This window comes from Crinia signifera, chromosome 5 (assembly GCF_055691185.1).
Source record: "Crinia signifera chromosome 5, ASM5569118v1, whole genome shotgun sequence".
NCBI classification, from domain to species: Eukaryota; Metazoa; Chordata; class Amphibia; order Anura; family Myobatrachidae; genus Crinia; species Crinia signifera.
Window position 1 is genome coordinate 226,449,412 of NC_139221.1, and position 19,542 is coordinate 226,468,953.

At 42.4% G+C, this 19,542-nt stretch overlaps 1 protein-coding gene across 1 annotated transcript in view; it reads left to right on the forward strand.

Moving 5' to 3' along the window:
* The window catches only part of TMEM108 (transmembrane protein 108), a 205,226-nt gene that overhangs the window by 114,622 nt on the left and 71,062 nt on the right, over window positions 1-19,542 (forward strand). The window lies entirely within an intron of this gene.

Here is a 19,542-nt window from a genome sequence, read left to right on the forward strand (position 1 = left end):
TGGGTCAAGTAAAAACTGGTCTGTTTTGCTCCAGAAAAAAAATCTAATTTAAATGCCTGGCAACCATTTTGGGCAACAGGAGAGTTGGATTTATTAAAAGTAAGACAGCGAGGTCCCCCTTGCAAATCTCCCTTGTATGTTTAGGCTACAGTAATTTTAAACCACAGGACTGATGTATGAATTGTATGTGTAAATAATATCAATTCTACTTATCAACATATTAGAGAATTACTCCATAAAATGGCAATTATTGTATAATCCCTCTATATGATTTTTCTGAAAGTATACTGTATATCGATCATAGTGACAGGAATAATAACACAACATTTGATTCTTTGCTCTGCAAAACATATACAGTACACTGTCATGGGTATATCTTGTTACACACTAGACACAGAGGAGTTAATGCAATTGAGCTACTTGTGGGAAAAACAATGTTTTTCATCTACTGTATTATCTGACTGATGTCTTGTGGTCAATGGTAACTAAGCTACCAGCCTGATTTTATATCACCATGGGAACAACAATACAGTATATAGAGCAGTATAATGTGTTATATACAGTATACATTTGGAATGGGCATTGGACAAAAACTGCAACATAAAAGTATTTATATGAATATTCTTAGTTATTTTATCTGCTATTTACTCTACGTAATACCTCAGAAAACAGTGACTTTTAAATGATAAAATTAACATAACTTAATTCAGGGAGAGTATGCTGGCAATAGGACATTGTCAGGCTAATAGCAACATTGAAGGAGTCACCAATGCTTCTAAAGTGTCCTAGTTATTTTCTATTCAAAGTAAATCTAGGTAATTTTATCCCCAGTAGTAGTGCTGTGGTTTATTGTATGCTTCATAGTAGTGACCCAATTCAGATTACATGTATTTCACTAAGTTCCCAAGTTGGGACTGTGCTACATTGTAGTGTCCTAAGTTCACATGAATCTATATAGTGATTTGGGTCATATGCAGTGGCAGTTCCAGAGGGGGGCTGCTGCACAGTTCAAAATTCAAATAGGGGAGCCACACCAACTACCAGTGAGTCATTTGGAATGGCAGTTGGTGGCAGTTGCTGGGCCTCCCCATTTGAATTTTGAACTGTGCTGCAGCCTCTCCTTTGAAGCCTCCTTATGTCGTGTAACCAGTAGTGCCCACAACTCACATTAGGTCGCATTATGGTGCCCACAGTTCATATTATACCACAAAGTTTCCCCATTTTAAAGCATGCCACAGTACCAAATTTCATATTATGCCACATTGTTAAGCACCAGTTCACACTGTAGTGCCCCCAGTTCTCAGTTTGCCACACAGTGCTCCAGTACACATTGTGCACTCAGTGACTCTAGCTCATATTATGAGGCATTGTACTGCACTCGGTTCCCATAGTGTCACACAGTGGCCCCAGACTATGTTCACATCATGTCTTGCAACAATGTAGTGCCCCAGTTCAAATGATGGTACATTAAGCAGTTTGAAGAGAATAAATGCTCATAGAATTTCCAGGGCTATAGGTGGCAACTATATAATAAAGCAGATGCCCTGATCTTCTTGTGATTGCTTCTATGCTGTGTAATATGGAAGTGGCAACTATATAATGAAGCAGATGCCATCTTCTTGTGTTTGTTTCTATGCAGTGTACGTGCGTCAGAAGATAATGGCACATGTTAATATTGATGACGGGTATGTGTAGTAAATGAAACTGGATGATGTACCTTTTGTTATTACGGTTCCTTTTTAATTTTGCAATCATGATTACATGTACTGTACCTTAACATACTACTGTATATTGAGTAAACAGGGATTTAATAAGTCCAATGTAATCATCGAAGTAAAGAGATTTCAGACAGTGGAATATTTTTGTTTATTATTAAAACTACCAGAAACAAATTGAAACGTATTTATTTAACTGTCAAATCACATCCCCAACTGTCCTATTTGCTTTTGCACTAGAATTGGATATTACTTTCTTTAAAATGTTGGAATATGTCATATCTGCACTGTGTGGCATTACAACTGAATAATATACACTTCTTCATACAACTGTAAAACATACTACTACTGATCCAATATGGATGCAGTCATTCTCATCGTCATCTCTCCAGATTATACATGAAACACCCAGAAGTCACTCTGAGGTGGCACAAACATAAGGGCAGGTTCTTATCTTGGTACCGTGCACATCAGCCAGCTGGTTCTTATTCCTCTGCCAGTCACCAGCTTCCTGAAACACTGCTTGCAGGAGGAAGAGCAGTGTGAAGACAGTCACCTACAGTGTGCTTCCTCCTGCAGTCATGTAATAGGATTACAGTGGTTGACAGAAAGAGAATGGCGAGGGGGATTACTTTCGCTCACTCGGTAATACTTCTACTGATAACAGTCACTACGTTACTAATAATTGATTATTGATTGCAGCAGAAAGCACTCAAAATTGAATATTTAATTATCCCGCTTATACTTTCATTGTACCAGACATCAAGGAATCAATGTTATAGAAGTACTAGGCAAGGAGCATCTACAGTAACAGAGATTCATTTGATTTATTTACAGTTTCTTATATAGCGCAGCAGATTCCGTTGCACTTTAGAATTGTAAACAGAGATAAAACAAACTGGGTAACCGACAGACTTGGAGGTAAAAGGTCAGATTGATGCAGTAAAGAAATACAGAAGGCCACTATATTCTAGTGCTAAACTGGGCGCTAATATGACATATAAAAGTAGATAAGAGTAAACAAAAATATATAAATAATTATAATATATAAATGAAGCTTCAACAATATATTGTATTCCAGCTGCAGTACAGTAAGTGTACCAGTGTGTGTACACAAAAACTGCCTACCATTGACATTCTGTGATGGCAAATATTATACAAAAAAATAAGTGATTTATTGTTGGGATACGGACTGGATATTAATCTCTCTATGTATATATAATTATTCCAAGGTTTATTTGTAATTATATGAAATTTTTATATGATATTGGTAATTAGTGTACTGTCATTATTAATTTATTAGTTGGCCGCCTATATTATATGTATTGTTTTTTATTTTTTTTTAATACATTTATATAAAGCAATTGATTAAAACTATAAACTGTGTAAGTGAAGTGTTTTCATCCGTGGTGCCTATTAATATAATAAATAGCGCAGAAACTCAGTTTTCTTCTTAGGTAAAGAAATACAGCCTCGGGCAAAGCAATGCCTGGAGCCACTGAGGATGGTGACACTTTATATACATGCTGACATTCCCAGTCGGCAATCGCAGCAGAGGAACTGAACTATAGAAGAGAATCAGAAATCTGTATCGCTTGAAATAAAAAAAATGTATTACAAGACACACTAGAATAATAATAATAAATAAATAGAAAACACTTTTAAAAATGTCAGCATTTCCATTAGTATAATATCCTTATTTTTATTAAAAGGTGCTTTATCCCATGTAATAGCTTTATTTAATTTTCGGATATCACACTTTCTCAACTGCTCTTTGTCAAAAATGTACTTAGGCTTTTTTGTTTCATTATATTCTTTCAATTTGTGTAATAACACGTGCTGCTGTCTCCATAACTGAAGCTTTTCCTTTCCTGCTGCTAAGATTGTCATGGTTACCAGACGCGATGACTCAGGGAACATGATGTTTGATGACCACCCTTTACACTCTGTAGCCATGGTAACAATGTGAAGTAGTAATAAAGAACAGTTTTGAATAGCAAGGAAATTTGGAGACGGGCAAATCCTGCCCTGAATTTTATTTTATCTTTTTAATTACTTAACTAACTACACCAACAAGCATTAATACAACATGGTCCTTTCATGTAATATGTCTTATCTTTCCCATTTTTTACTATGCCTTTCATTCTTCTTTAATCATTATACTGTATGTTGTTTATGTCTCTTGAAAGACACTATACAATTTTTAGACCTTTTAATGGTGCTCTCTTCCATGAGTGTATTCAATGACTGTAAAACTTTAACATTTGTGAAGGAAATTTTTTTAGAATAATTCAATAGGCCTAGACAAAATCTACATTGCCGTGCATTGTGGACTTGTGCAGACCTTTTTGAAAGGTATTTCTTCTTTGTAACTCGATTGTGTGTCAGAAAATGGGCATGATTGAAGAAATTGCAAATCACATCACCACGGTCACATGCAAGCACAACATTTGTGCCTGACAGGAAGCCAGCGTTTAAGGGTGGAAACATGGCATTTTCTTGTAAAAGCGCAGGCGTGCCAAAGCATTTTTTGGAGCGGGTCTCACACATCGCCGATGTCCACTTCCAGCCTGTTTCTTTCGCAGATCATTGGAAGCCACAGACTTACTCAGATGGAAAGTACTTTTTGATGTTCTGGGCTTTATCACTGATTCTGCGAATGCAGCGGGATTTGCGATGCATGGGTGTTTATTCTTTATTTCTGGGCGGTGACTTTTTTGATTGCTGGCAACTACTTTTTGTCTAATTAGCGATCTATGCTGAACCAAGCCCTTTGAGCAAGAAGCATGCACATCATTTGTGTTTTGTTCATTTTAGATGAAGGAAAGTAGTCAGAGAAAAGACCATTAATCAATGTTCTCATAGAAACAATGAAAGCAGTGACTAGCAATACATGCTTTTAATTCATTTTTAATATGCTGAGCAGGACTTAATTGACCAAATTGAAAAAGGTTATGCTCAATGTAAGAAAAACATTTTTCCCTGAATATATAGAGATATGAAGGATTACGTATTCTCACCAAGTTCTGTGTAGTATGATGATAACACACTATAAAAAATCAGTAATAATAATAATAATATACATACCTAAAGTGATTTTAAACAAAAACACTGACCTGAAAAATGACTACAATACATACCCAACTGTTCCGATTTTCACGTACAGTCCCCACCCGGGGCTGCCAGTGGCCCGCTGCTACCTGCTGCTCTGCTTAGGCAATAGACGGTGTGAGCATGTGCACAGCATCTATTCACTAAAGAAAGAGACAGGGGCCATGGACTGTAGTCTCACAGCGCTGCCCCCCCCCCCCCCACGACAAAACTGGGGGCTTGGATTCATGAGAGCACCAAATGCATAGGCCACGCCCCCTGGCTAGCTGGCTAAGGGCTCTACCCCACTAATTTGTAACTCCCAGCCTCAGTCCTCACTGAACCAATGAGGGATCATTTGAAATACCGACACCGGAATCCCGACCGTCGCAATGCCGACGCGGGGGCAGGGGGCGGGGATCGCCCCCTGCAGGCTCGCTGTGCTCGCCATGCAGCGGGCCCGGTGCCTCGCTACGCTCGGCACAGTATTTGTCCCTCTATGGGTGTCGTGGACATCGATAGAGGGACAAAGTGCCGGCATTGCGGCGGTCGGGATTCCGGCATTGGTATTTCGACCATCGGGATTCCGACCGCCGGGATTTTGACCGCATCACAATAACTGAGATGCTAATTAAGTTACCTGTGACGAAGTATGCTAGCCTTAAAACCTGGACTTTTCTGCCCAGTGGTCGCTATGGAGGTGGGGCTGCGGCACTCTGGGCCGCCACTTAATTCAAATAGGGGAGCACACCAACTGTCATTGCAAACTGACACACTAATCCCTAAACTTTTATTTGCTACATGCGCATAGATTTTCAATACAATATATTATTGGTTTTCTGTAATGTATTTATTTGTGGTGTTTATTAAAAAAATAGCTTTAAGAAGTGCTGGTGGTGCCAGCAGGAAGAGCTTATTTGCAAATAACTCCCATATTAGACTCCCATCTAAACAAGACGGGAAAGCATTGGTTAATAGCATTTCTTGGGTAGTCAATGCTGCAATGTTATAGTCATAACTCAATGAAAGTCAGGAAATCGATCATCGTTTCTCCAACATCGGAATCCCAACTGTCAGGAGCCCGACAGGGGGGCGAGTGCATTGAAGCCTCCTGCACGCTCGCTGCTGCACTCGCCATGCTCTTTCTATGGTGGTTGTGGAACCCCCACAAGGGAAAATAGCCAATGATCATTTGAACCCAAACTGTCGGTGAGTCATCCGGCACACCCTTACAGCATTGACTAGAACATTGCAGCAATGACTACCCAAGAAATGCTATTAACCAATGCTTTCCCATCTTGTAGACCAGTGTTTTTCAACCACTGTGCCGTGGCACACTAGTGTGCCTTGACCTGTTCTCAAGTGTGCCCCCAGATCTAGAGATGCCCAAACCAGTTTACAGCCACAACCAGTTTAACTGTTATTTACTGGTCTCTTCATTCATGTTAAAGGGCCAATGTATGTTATGTTACCTGTGGGGACCAGTGTGATTGTTTTTTATATGGAGGCCAATAGGTTTCTTTTTTTTTCCTTTGGGGGCCAATGTGTTTTGCCCTGTGGGGATCTCATGGTGTGCCTTGGCAAGTGTGCCGCGAGGTAAAAAGGTGGAAAATCACTGTTGTAGACGGTTTGTCTTGTCTAATATGGGAGTTATTGCAAATAAGCTCTTCCTGCTGGCACCACCAGCACTTCTGATTGCAGTGCACCGCAGATGGCAAGAAACAAAGTGTGGACCATCAAACGATTTTCCTTCAAGCATATATGGCAACATAACCAGTATTAATGTCAGTGTAATACAACAATGATTTCCTAATGTCATCTACACTAATTAACCACAGGATGATTCAGAGATACTGCTGGCCCTTTGGGTGATGTGCACCATCTGTTCTAGCATCCCATATATGCACAGCACCACTGTGCAATTAAAGACATAATATGAATCAATTTGTTCAGTCTCTAACAGCTTGCACCTATATTTATCCAGACACACGACTATGGAATCTGTCAATAAGATGTATAGCTTTCTTATCTCTTCTTATGTACTTGACTGTCACTTGCACAGACATAACTACTATAGAGTATAAATTGTATTGTACGTTAAGCACTATATTCACCAGATACAATGGGGTAAATAGACTAAGATGAGTCTTATTGAGGATGGGATGTTTCCCAAAGCAAACAATCAGGTTCTATTATATTCTGGAAGGCATTAAATAAATAAGAAGTGGAATCTGATTGGTTGCTATGGGCAACATCCCATCTTCGATAGAACTCTCATCCAAAGATATTTCTTCCTTAAAACCTTTTATATATCCTCTCTCACCTGTGTACTAACAAATCCTCCAATCAACTTTATTATGTCACATTGCCCTTCTGTAGCAACACTAATCCCCGATATCACTACATTCACCTGCACACGTCTTCTCTCCCTCCTGAGCAGAGACTGGCCAAGTTTCCGCTCCTCGGTAATACACAGACAGTCTGGTAGTGAGGTATAATGAAGCTCATTCATTGTCATTCCCTGCCAGCAGGCTGATGTATGCCAGAGCATACTGGTGCTTGTAGAAGTACAAGTGCCAAAAAGCCCTGGGACCTGAGAGACACATAAGAATTACTGAAAAAAAAACCTCTTCAATAAGTTTTTTTATATTTAAAGTAAATACTCCTCATTCCATTATTAACACTTAACCCCAATGAGAGGCCATGAGATATGGTTTAGATTTCTTAGAGCTTGAGAAAAACACTCTAATTGTGTAGTTGAATCTGTGGGATTTAAATGAAGTTTATTCTATCAATGAGGTTAATTGATAAAATCTGTAATGTCAATGATAAAATGCATGAGTTTTTTTTCAAGACCACATGTGGGGTGGAGATAATATTTATTTGGTCATAGTTTTACAATAAAGATCATGTCATCTTGTAAAGCAGGAATGGGGAACCTTTTTTATGCCAAGGGCCGTTTGTATGGGGAAAAAATCCTTCGGGGGCCATATGTAAAAATGTCTCTTACAAATTTTCCTGCTGCGGCCATCCCACGCTCCGGTGGCTGCCGCTGAATAGGACTGACAGTCTCCAGCTGCTGTTGATTAAGAGGAATCTCGCGAGAACTACCGACCACTTGCGAGAATTCCCCTGTACTTGACTCCCGGCAAAGCTGCCAGGAGGGCCACTCAGACCGGCTTCGAGGGCCGCATACGGACCCGGGCCTGAGGTTCCCCACCCCTGTTGTAAAGCATGGAATGTCTATGAAACAATTAATGTATGTATGGTTACTGGTATGGGATCAGTATACAATCCCGGCGGTCGGAATGCTGACAAGGGGGGGGTCTGTGGATCGCCCCCCCTTGCGGGCTCGCTGTGCTCACCATGCAGCGGGCCCAGTGCCTCGCTACACTCGGCACACTATTTTATTCTCCCTCTATGGACACCCATAAAGGGAAATAGTGCCGGCATTGCGGTGGTAGGGTTTCCGGCATCGGTATTTTGACCGTTGGGATTCCGACCGCTGGGAATTTGACCGCATCCCACTGGTATTTATCTCTCTGATACAGTTGTAATAAATGTAGTCATTATGGCATTTGTAGCTGACAAGTCTGATTGTTGTAGAAGAGAATCTACATTAGATTATTATAACCTACTATAAAATAGTCAGCAAGAATTAATCAGTATTTATTTTTTGCTTTAATACATGATCTGCCTCCAAAGACTTTACAGTTACATTCCTGCCATTTTGTTTCATAGAATTTATTGTATTTTGTTGAGTAAAATCCTAAAAATACTAATTCATGTCTGTGCTCATAAATATGTAATCAATTTGCTGGCTTTGTACTGTAGACTATTCACAGTAATGTGGATGAGGAGATATAGGGACTGATTCTAATGCAGTTGCAGCTAATATGCAATAATGGGGAACATCGACTGCTTGAGGACAGGCTATGGCTAATCAGACTGGATGCAGTAGTAGCAACGTGGGCATGATGTTTCTGCATACATGATTAAGGCTGATAGCATATACATACCCCAAACTGCCTGCATTTTTACCTCCACTCCCTGTGAACACCTCCATATGGTCACTTCCTGTCAATCACTCTACAATGATTGTGGTGCAGGCACAGTCTATCGATAATTGCCTAATTGCAAAAACATCGGCATCGCATAGACTTCTGAATTAGGCCCACAGTAGCCTGTCTTTTTTTATACATACACTAGTTGAGGTACCTGGCATTGACCGGGTTTGGTTGTGCAATTAGCATTACTTGAACTTTATCCTTCTTTTGTTTTAAGTTTAACTGTTTATCATGCCCATGGTGTGACCGGCATACACATGTCTGTGGTGGCCTCCTGATTCTGAGCACAGTTTTTGTTTCTTATACCCCATGTCCTCTATCCCTGACCCACTTTGTAGTGACCGGACCCCTTTTTGGACCCCCGGCAGTGTTGGGATTGCGGGTGTTTGTGGCACTGAACCTAATGTGGACCCAATCAATGTTCTCTACCCCCTCTATGTTATGCAACTTTTCCATATTTTGCTTCCCTGACCGACTTTGCGTAGTGGCCAAACCCCTTTTTGGGCCCACAGGGGTGCTAGTGGTGTCTAACCTCCACAGTATATTTTTCAGATTCCAGAGTTATGCTGGATATCTTGCCTGACCCACTGTGTGTAGTTGCTGGACCCCTTTTTGGGCCCCCAGGACCATCACAGGGGTGCTAGGGGTGTCTTACCCCCCACAGTATTTTTTCCCAGATTGTGAGTCATATGTGTGCCAAATTTGGTGTCAATTGCTCCAGGCATTCCAGAGTTATGCTGGAGCATACACATACAGAATATCCTTTTTATATATTTCTATCTATATCAGTAGTCAGGGAACTCGGTCTTCATTACCCCACTTAGTGCATGTTTTGCTGGTAACCCAGCAGGTGCACAGGTGTACTAATTACTCACAGACACATTATAAGGTCCGCAGGTGGAGTTAATTATTTCACTTGTGATTCTGTGAGGAGACCTGCAAAACATGCACTGCGTGGGGTAATGAGGACCGAGTTCCCTGACCACTGATCTATATAGATGGATATATAAAAATTATTCACATTCCAGTGCAAGATAAATCTTACAGCATTGCATCCCCCATTAAAACCTATGGGGGTTGTGGCTGTAGCCTGGAATGGAGGTAAAACAGCAGATATCCAAGATATCTGTTGCGATCCCTCTGCCATATGTACATTAAAGTGGTACTAAATGTTTGTGGGTTAAAGCCCAAAAGTAACTGTTTCTGGGGAATAAGCTGCAAATATTTAATGAAATGGGCCCCTATAGCAGCAGACCAGTAGTGAATAATTTGTATTATACTGTCTTATACTATATACAGATGTGTCCTTTTATACTTTGGTTCAAGTTATGCACAAAGTGCTGTGGGTAATGCATGTTATTGACCTTTTCTACATTTAAAAGGTTGAGAAAAATATATTTTAGAAGTAAACAGATTCTGAGTCACACACAATGCTAACATCCATAAGCAGGCATCTCAGCTTTGTTCATACAGCAGAATGCACGGTAGCAGAAATGTACAGGGCGTTCTTGGTTGGAGAATAAAAATGGAAGTGGCTAAAAAGATGCACAGAGATGTTGCAATTTTAGGAGTGTGGCAGGTGTGTCACTGAAAGTGGTAGCGTACAGAGGTGCACATCCTCTCAGAAGGCCATACCTAGATGGAGAAATGCACCATAGAGCTAATGCTTTGGTGTGACCGATGGTGCGTCTAAAGGCCTGCCAGACAATAATGCAGCATCCACATATGGGAGTCTCAGTCCTTACACATTTGCATGTATGAATGTAGACAGGGGAAAGGTTTTGTATGGGCAGTAGCATAAAAGAGGAATTCTGAGTCTGGTGCAGACACATTCAGAGATGAATTTACCACCAGGTAACAAAGGCGCCCATCTAGGGCCCCGTGGGTACCATGGGGCCCGTGGCCAGGTTTTTAGGGAGGACACTTTTAGCGGAGTGCAGCACTAGCTGGCTAAAGTCATACTCCTGCAGGCAGCAGCCTAAACTCTGCACTGACAAACTGACGAGAGCCGTCTCCAGGGTGCAGACTAGCTTCTTCTTCCATGTTGTGCATGTCAGTTGTTCACATCATGATGCATGAGCCGAGGTGGGAGGGGATACGGTGATTGGGTCACCAGCATGTTGTTATGACAGTCAGTAGGTCGACGCCATTAGGTCGACATGTGTCTAGATCACACAGTCAACATAAACAGTCAACAAACACTAAAACCTACCACCGCAGTCCCTGGCATGGCTTGCTGCGCTTGCCATGCTTCGGGCTACGCTCGGCACACTATTCTATTCTCCCACCACGCCCTAGTGGATGGTAGGGCATGAAATATCGTCTGTCGGGACATGTCGATTCAAAAAACATAAAAAAAAAACATGTTGACCTAATGACCCATGTCGACCGAATGACCCTGTCCACCTTATGACCCTGTCGACCTAACCCATGTCGACCTTTCCTGCATGTCAACCTAGACACATGTCGACCTAACTTCATGTTGACCTAATGGTGTCAACCTCATGACTGTCTACCAACTTGCTGGTGACCAACTGATCCACACTCGGTGGGAGTACCAGCACAGAAGTAGGAGGACCAGTGCTTGCTGCGCGGCTATGTCTGCATACTATATATAGTACAGGTATAGTTGAAAATGAGGCATGCTAAGATTAGGGGAAAAGGAGGAGAGGGAAGGCATACTGATATATCTAGCAGTGGCACATGGGTATATAATACGTATAAGAAGTGATGGGCGCCTGTTGCAATATGGGGAGGGGGCTCCCTCTCCTCCCAATGACTATAGTAGACACCCATCCTTTATAATGCTTATTATAGCAGGTCCTCCATCCCCTATAACATGGGCCCTCAAACTGCGGCCCTCCAGATGTTGTGAAACTACAAATCCCAGCATGCCTTGCCACAGTTTTGCTATAAGGGAGTGTTAAAACTAGAGATGAGAGGGTCCGGATCCCCAAGATCCGACAGATCCGAATATCGGGGATCCGGGTCAGATCCGAGCCGGCTCGGGAGTTCCCGCCTGAATTCCGGACCAATAACGAGGCCGAACGTCATCATCGCGCTGTCGGATTCTCGCGGGAGCGGGATCTTATAAAAGACGCGCGTGCGCCCCGCCATCTTCACTCCAATCTTGGAGAGGGAAGAGGGTGGTTGGGAAGCTCCGTGTGCTCCGTGCTGTGCTCTGTGCCATGTGCTCCGTGCTGTGCTGTGCTCCGTGACCTGCCCTGTGCCCTCACTGCCCTGTGCTGTGCTCCGTGCTGTGCTGTGCTCCGTGACCTGCCCTGTGCCCTTACTGCCCTGTGCTGTGCTCCGTGCCATGTGCTCCGTGCTGTGCTCCGTGACCTGCCCTGTGCCCTCACTGCCCTGTGCTGTGCTGTGCTCCGTGACCTACCCTGTGCCCTCACTGCCCTGTGTTGTAGACTTGAGAGTCAGTGACTGTTTATAGGCCTGAGCCCTGTAGTGTGATTTAACTAACTAGGTGCTGCAGTGCTCACACGCAGGGGCTGCAGTGTCCACTGTCCAGGGGCTGTCCTGTGTGATTTATTTAGCCCTAAGCCCTGTTTTGTGATTTATTTAGCCCTGAACCCTGTGTTTTTTGTGATTTAACTAACTAACTCAGTGCTGCAGTGCTCACACGCAGGGGCTGCAGTGCTGCTGAGTAGTACACTGTGTACAGGGGCTGCAGTAATACAAGGGGCTGTGTCCAGTGTGACGACCTATATCTTATCCATTGTCCAGTGTCACGAGTCACTCACGACATATATCCTGTGTCCTGTCCTGTGTGACGACTGACGACATATCCTGTGTCCAGTGTGACAACATATATCCTGTGTCCAGTGTGACGACATCTATCCAGTGTCCAGTGTGACGACAATATATCCTGTGTCCAGTGTCACAAGTCACAACATATATCCTGTGTCCAGTGTGACATGTAATGTGTGCCGGCATATATCCTGTGTCCAGCGTGACATATATCCATTGTCCAGTGTGACGACATATATCCAGTGTCCAGTGTGACGACATATATCCAGTGTGACGACATATATCCAGTGTCCAGTGTGACGACATATATCCATTGTCCAGTGTGACGACATATATCCAGTGTCCAGTGTGACGACATATATCCTGTGTCCAGTGTGACGACATATATCCTGTGTCCAGTGTGCCGACAAATATCCAGTGGCCAGTGTGACATCTAACCATTGTGTGACGGCATATATCCAGTGTCCAGCGTGACATATATCCATTGTCCAGTGTACAGGAGCTGTGTCCAGGGGCGGTGTCCAGAGGCTGTGTCCAGTGTGACGGCTGTGTCCAGTGTACAGGAGCTGTGTCCAGAGGCTGTGTCCATTGTCCATTGGCTATGTCCAGGGTGACAGGCTGTGTCCAGTGTCCAGGGGCAGTGTCCAGGGGCTGTGTCCAGGGGCAGTGTCCAGTGTCCAAGGGGCTGTTTCCAGTGTGACAGGATGTGTCCAGTGTAAAGTAAGAAAAAGAAATAAAAGTAATAAATAAAATAAAGACACATTTTTGGAGGATGATGGAGGAGGAAATAGTGGGAGTGCTGAAGCTGCTACCACCAGTCATGACAAGGCCGATACCTCTTTGTATTTGCTGTTTGGAGCATTTCTCTTTTTTTGGGATAGTTTATTAAACTGCCACCCTGTCTGCCCCTGCAGTGCCGCTCTGCCAGGTTGGAAGTGTAAGGTCCACATGTATGTGATGCCGACTGCTGTCGTTTAGCTTAGTCATCCAGCTACCTCGGTATACCCTTTTGGCCCAACTACAGTAAATGAAACCAATTTTGTAAGCTGTGAAGTGATCAAAATTGACTAGAAATGAGTGGAAACTAATGTTATTGAGGTTAATAATACTTTAGGGGCAAAAACAGGCCCAAATTCTGTTATTTTAGCCATTTTTAGCATTTTTTCATAAAAATCCAGATCCAAAACCAAAAACAAAACCCACAAGGGTGGTTTTGCCAAAACCAATTCAGATCCAAAACACGAAGGGAGATCCAGATCCAAAACCAAAATCAAAACCCGAAAAAGTGGCCGCCGCACATCTCTAGTTAAAACTGTGTCAAGGCATGCTGGGATTTGTAGTTTCACAACATCTGGAGGGCCGCAGTTTGATTACCCATGCCCTATAATATCCATTATTACACCCCTCAGTCACTGAATTGAGTATATACAGTATATAATTAATAGGGATGTGCACCGGCCGCTTTTCGTGTTTTGTGTTTTGGGTTCTAATTACCTTGAGGTTTTGGGTTCTAATGGGTTTTGCCAAAACACCTCCTAAGTGTTTTGTGTTTGGATTTTTTGGGTTTTGGGTTCTGATATTTTTTTTAAAAAAAAGCATAAAAACTGCTAAAATCGCAGAATTTTTTTTTTTTTTGCTTCTACGCTATATTAACCTCAATAACGTTCATTTTCACTCATTTCCAGTCTATTCTGAACACCTCACACCTCACAATATTGTTTTTAGGGCAAAAGGTTGCACAGAGGTAGCTGGATAACTATGCTAAGCCACACAAGTGTGCGGCACAAACACGTGGCTCATGTAAGAGTGGCACTGCAGCGGTAGATATGGCAGTACTAGGCACCAGACAGGTAGATACGGCAGTACTAGGCACCAGATGGTAGATATGACAGTATTAGGCAGTGGGCCCTAGACCAGACAGGTAGATATGGCAGTACTAGGCACCAGACAGGTAGATACGGCAGTACTAGGCAGCAGACAGTAGATACAACAGTATTAGGCAGTGGGCCCCAGACCAGACAGGTAAATATGGCAGTACTAGGCACCACACAGGTAGATACGGCAGAACTAGGCACCAGATGGTAGATACGACAGTATTATACAAAACAAATTTTGTGCGTGACTGAAGTTTTGCGCTAAAAGCGGCTATAAATAGTCTCCGGAACTTGATAGGACCTACACCAAAAGGTCCTGAGGTTGTTTACAAGTAGAAAAAAAGGTTTTTAAGATCCAGAAACAATTCACAGCGCTAACAAACTAAATAAAAAATGAAAAATAAAAAATAAAAATAAAAAAACAAAAAAAAAAAAAAAAAAAAAAAAAATCGTGAAAAATTGAAGTGAACAAAGTCAATGTGCACAAATATAAGATCAAAGGTACTTCCCTTTCATATGTTTCAATGGGAGGGAGGTAAAGATATCGGTCCTTTGAAGAGGTTTCTTTTAAAGTGTTAGATCCGTGTGTTTTCTTATTTTTCTCAAAAAAAGCATGAAATGAAGAAAATGTACATTGTGTAAACAAATTAAATTCAACACAATTAAAACATGAATAAAGTTCAAAATGTTGGCCGAGGAATTGTTTTTCTCCTGATTTCTAGGTTTTGTCACAAAGTTTACTTCAGGGGCGTACCTCTACTCACTTAAATATTATATGTTATACTCCCATAAAGGTATCTTTTCCAAAAAGACAAACAATTTTCTGTCAAAACGGATGAATAAGCGTACCCCCACTCACTGTTTATTCGGTGGGTTAAAACTCATCAGGGTATCTTTTGTGGGGTTATCTCAAAACTTTATATAACAGATTAATGAGTATATGTTTGGCGTACCCCCACTCACATCCAAGATGGTGGATAAAAGCACATCAATGTATCTTTTATATATAATTCAGGATGGAAGTTTTTTAGAGAAGATGGCGTACCACACTCACGGTGTTTTAGACTGGAGACAGACGCATCAAGGTTTCTTTGTATTTTCAAAGAGGGGGATCTTTATTTCCACAGAGAGTCTCTCAATGTGGATGTTGGTGACCCCAGAAAAAAACAGAGGAAAAAATGGTGGATAGACTGAAGAATTTTTTATTTTACAAAAAGTCCATAATTGGACTAAAAATACGTACAATGCATATACATGTTTACGAAAAAGGTAAAAAACATTTAGATAAAAATGAAAGTTTAAAAAAAGAGCAAAAATGCAAAAAGGACCAGGTGACCTAAGAGGCAACGCCGGGGCATCAACACATTCACAAATAGATGTTAAAAGTCCAGACAAAGTGAAGGGTTAAAGTGTCCAACGTTACCTCTATTGGTCAGGCAGGTCCAAGATGCACGACAGTATTAGGCAGTGGGCCCCAGACCAGACAGGTAGATACGGCAGTACTAGGCACCAGACAGGTAGATATGGAAGTACTAGGCACCAGACGGGTAGATATGGCAGTATTAGGCAGTGGGCCCCAGACCAGACAGGTAGATACGACAGTATTAGGCAGTGGGCCCCAGACCAGACAGATACGGCAGTATTAGGCAGTGGGCCCCAGACCAGACAGGTAGATACGGCAGTATTTGGCAGTGGGCCCCAGACCAGACAGGTAGATACGGCAGTACAAGGCACCAGACGGTAGATACGGCAGTACTAGGCACTAGACAGGTAGATACGGCAGTATTAGGCACCAGACGGTAGATACGGCAGTACTAGGCACCAGACAGGTAGATATGGCAATATTAGGCAGTGGTCCCCAGACCAGACAGGTAGAAACGGCAGTATTAGGCAGTGGGCCCCAGACCAGACAGGTAGATACGGCAGTACTAGGCACCAGATGGTAGATACGGCAGTACTAGGCACCAGACAGGTAGATACAGCAGTATTAGGCAGTGGGCCCCAGACCAGACAGGTAGATACGGCAGTATTAGGCAGTGAGCGCCAGACCAGACAGGTAGATACGGCAGTATTAGGCAGTGAGCCCCAGACCAGACGGTAGATACGGCAGTATTAGGCAGTGAGCCCCAAAACAGACGGTAGATACAGCAGTATTAGGCAGTGAGCCCCAGACCAGACAGGTAGATACGGCAGTATTAGGCAGTGGGCCCCAGACCAGACAGGTAGATACGCCAGTATTAGGCAGTGAGCCCCAGACCAGACAGGTAGATATGCCAGTATTAGGCAGTGAGCCCCAGACCAGACGGTAGTTATGGCAGTACTAGGCACCAGACAGGTAGATAAGACAGTACTAGGCACAAGACAGGTAGATACGTCAGCAATACTAGTATTGTGCACCAGCAGAATTTATAATAATTAATTTTATTATTAGGTACTGCTTGGCAGTGGCACTCAGTGGCACACGTCAGTGCACCAGCAGCATGGAATTATTTTTTACAGTCCCAAACAGCACAAGTATTATTTTTTAATTAAATTAGATATAGCAGCCTAGTATGTACTTGTACTACTAGGTAGGTACACTTAGGCAGTAACACTGCCAGTGGCAACAGTGGACTGAGTAAATAATACTGGCAACCTCTATTCACAGTATTCAGTGCAGGCAGCACCAGTGGACTATATATAATTCAATTAATTATGAATAATATAGCAGCCTAGTAGGTAGAGAAAATAAACTACTAGGTAGGTAGGCAGGCAGGCAGTAGCACTGCCAGTGGTCAGCACAAAAGGTAGTTATATTACACACCACCAGTAGCTTTATGCAGTGCACCAGCAGAATTTATAATAATTAATTTTATTATTAGGTACTGCTTGGCAGTGGCACTCAGTGGCACACGTCAGTGCACCAGCAGCATGGAATTATTTTTTACAGTCCCACACAGCACAAGTATTATTTTTTAATTAAATTAGATATAGCAGCCTAGTATGTACTAGGTAGGTACACTAGGTAGGCAGTAGCACTGCCAGTGGCAACAGTGGACTGAGTAACTAAATAATACTGGCAGATTCAGTGCAGGCAGCGCCAGTGGACTATATATAATATAATTAATTATTCATATAATATATATTACAGCACAGCACCAGAGGTAGGCCCCAGCACAGAGGAGACAGTAGTACTACCAGGTACACAGTTAGACTGTCCTCCTTGCTAGGGAGAGCCCACCCTAAGCAGAGAGGAGAACAGAGTTCACAGCAGCACTGAGGGAGACATCCCCAGCGAATAAAATAATTACAGCACAGCACACCAGAGGTAGACCGCACAGAGGAGACAGTAGTACTACAAGTACACAGTTAGACTACACAGCAGCACTGAGAGACAGCCCCAGCGAATAAAAAATATTGCGTTCAAGGTCAAGCTCAAGCTCAAGTTTAAGCCCCAGCAGCAGCACCAACACACCCTCTCCCAACCCACTACTAGACTGGAGTGAAGATGGCAGGCGCAGCAGCCGCTATTTAAAACCTTGCGAAAACCGGCACCGGGAGATAACGTTCTGACCACGCGGACTGACCCGGGTCAGGCGGGAATCTCTGAGCGCTGCTCGGAACCGGGCTCGGAATGATGACGTCCGTGGGGGCTCGGATCTCTGGAATCCGAGTCTGCACATCTCTAATAATTAATACAGTCACTGACTGAGGGGTATAATAATGGGTAATTAGTCTATAATACAGCCACTAAATTGTGCTTGGGATCACAATGATCAGAGACCTGGTTGGTTATTATTGCTCAATACACTGATTTCTTGGGATTCCACTAGGGGGCAGCCTTACCACTAGGGCCGGTGGTAGGGGGTACCTCCCCCATGCTGGGTGCCTTAGATTTAGTGATTTTAAAAGCCACATCCAATTTCTTCTGTACTGAGACGCCCACTGGCACTGTGTTTTTTCATCTTACTGTGTCTTCAGGTGCATTATCAAAACTTGCAACAGCAGCTGCAGTTCGTCCATTTAAATATGTTGTCCTGTGTCAGCTGCTTTGTGTCTTTAGGTGCAGCTGCTTTCAGCAACAAACTTTTGATACACCTGTGTCAATTTAGGCACACACCTGTAACCACCCAGGAATGCCAACTAAAATGCATTGACTCTGTATCTATACAGTATCTGTATTGTGAACAGTAATAATCAGGACAAATGCACTGTGTGAATTGAGAACAAATTTGTCTCAAAATGGGCAAAACCATGTGCGCTGCAGGTGGGGCAGATGTAACATGTTCAGAGAGAGTTAAATTTGGGTGGGGTGTGTTGAAACTGAAATCTAAATTGCAGTGTAAAAATAATGCAGCCAGTATTTACCCTGCACAGAAACAAAATAACTCACACAAATCTAACTCTCTCTGCACATGTTACATCTGCCCCACCTGCAGTGCACATGGTTTTGCCCATTTTGAGAACACATTTGTACTGCGATCAGATCTGAATAAGAGTCATTAGTATTATGGCAGAGCACAGACCGTAGCGTACTTTTTACATGGCCAGAAATTAATGAATGTCTCCGGACACAAATTTGTAAGTAGACTGAATATTTTTATTAATAAATCATGGATCATAAAAACATACAAATGTCAGTCAATGTAATGTATTCCAAAGAAATATACACTAATAGAAAAGTTACATGTTTTGCACACATTGTGAATTCGACAGTATATTTTTTCTACTCCCACGGAAACTTCTTTTTCCAATATTAAAGTAATAATGGGTTAAAGTAGACAAATAAAGTGCCAGGACATTAATTGTAACTGTCAGTTCTGCCCATTTTGGCAATACATCATTTACTTGCCAGTAGGTCACAGCAGGCAGACACACACTCAATAAGAATGTCTACAATTTGTCTGGCACAATAAGGTTTATACAAGCAATATGCTCGCAGTTTACTTTGCTTCCCTTTGTTTAAATTGTGGACAAATTAGACCTGGTAATTACTGGGGAGGAGAGAAGATCTGTAATAGACTGATAGCTTCTCTGAATATAATAAGATGGAGA